The sequence below is a fragment of the Arachis hypogaea genome, chromosome 9 (genome assembly GCF_003086295.3).
Source record: "Arachis hypogaea cultivar Tifrunner chromosome 9, arahy.Tifrunner.gnm2.J5K5, whole genome shotgun sequence".
NCBI classification, from domain to species: Eukaryota; Viridiplantae; Streptophyta; class Magnoliopsida; order Fabales; family Fabaceae; genus Arachis; species Arachis hypogaea.
In genome coordinates, this window is record NC_092044.1 from 85,484,638 (window position 1) to 85,485,978 (window position 1,341).

The 1,341-nt window shown below is 38.1% G+C and overlaps 1 non-coding gene across 1 annotated transcript; it reads right to left on the reverse strand.

Moving 5' to 3' along the window:
* Positions 1–948: 948 nt before the first annotated feature.
* LOC112713857 (small nucleolar RNA R71) lies at positions 949–1,055 on the reverse strand. Its single transcript, XR_003158817.1, has one exon. It is a non-coding gene; the product is annotated as a small nucleolar RNA R71 (small nucleolar RNA).
* Positions 1,056–1,341: the final 286 nt, after the last annotated feature.

The following is a 1,341-nucleotide window of genomic DNA, read 5'->3' on the forward strand; positions in this document are numbered from 1 at the left end:
TATTTGACTTATTCTTTCAAAAAAAATTTTTAATTTCAAATCTTTTCTTGACTTTCTCTTTCAAAATTTTCAATTCAATTCTTTTTCTTTCCAATTCCTTTTAGTTAGTTACTTGTTCTATCTTATTTTAATTTTAAAAGTTTAGTATCTCTGTAATTCCTTTTCTCTCTCTTCTATTTTCGAAAACTTCCTACTTTTCTCTCTCTCATTATTTTCGAAATTCCTCTTCTTCTTTCTTTCTTTATTGTCAAAAATTTCATCTCTCATACCCTCTCTATTTTCAAAATTATTCTTTTAAGCAAAACACACCTTTATTTTCTTTTTCTTCTTATCTCATTGGGAGTTCTCTATACTCTGACATAGAAACTCCCATTCTTTCTCTTTCTTGGTTCTCTTTTCTTGTTTATGAGCAGGAACTGAGGTACAGAACCTCTCTTTGATCATGAACCTGAGAGGACTCTAAGAAAGCGTTTACAACAAGCTAGAGCACAGCACTCCGGAGGAGACCTCATAGAGCTTTTCGAACAAGAAGTTGAAAATACAAACATGGCAACCTATCCTAATGATGGAGGAGACGCAAGGAAGGTCCTTGGTGACTTTACTGCCCCCACTTCTGACTTTTATGGGCGCAGCATCTCCATACCTGCCATTGGTGCAAATAACTTTGAGCTGAAGCCTCAACTGGTCATGCTAGTTCAACAGAACTGCCAATTTCATGGACTTCCAGAAGAAGATCCCTATAGATTCATCTCTCATTTCTTGTAGATCTGTGATACTGTCAAGACCAATGGAGTGGATCCTGAAGTTTACAAGCTTATGCTTTTTTCCTTTGCTGTAAGGGACAAAGCTAGGCTCTGGCTGGATTCTCAGCCTAAGGAACGCATGGACTCTTGGAAAAAGGTGGTCAATAAATTTTTGACCAAGTTCTTTCCACCTCAGAAACTCAACAAGCTTAGAGTGGAAGTTCAAACCTTCAGACAGAAAGAGGGTGAATCCCTCTATGAAGCCTGGGAGAGGTACAAGCAACTGATCAGAAGGTGCCCTCCTAATATGATCTCAGATTGGACCATTCTAGATATTTTCTATGGTGGCCTTTCTGAATTGTCTAAGATGTCATTGAAACAACTCTGCAGGTGGATCACTTCACTTGAAGAAAATGCCTGAAGAGGCATAGGAACTCAATGACATGGTTGCTAACAACCAATATATGTACACTTTTGAGAGAAACCGTATGAACAGTGAGGCTACTCAGAAGAGAGGTGTCATGGAGGTAGACACTCTGAATGTCATATTGGCTCATAACAAGATTTTGACCCAACAGATCAACATGATTTCTCAGCA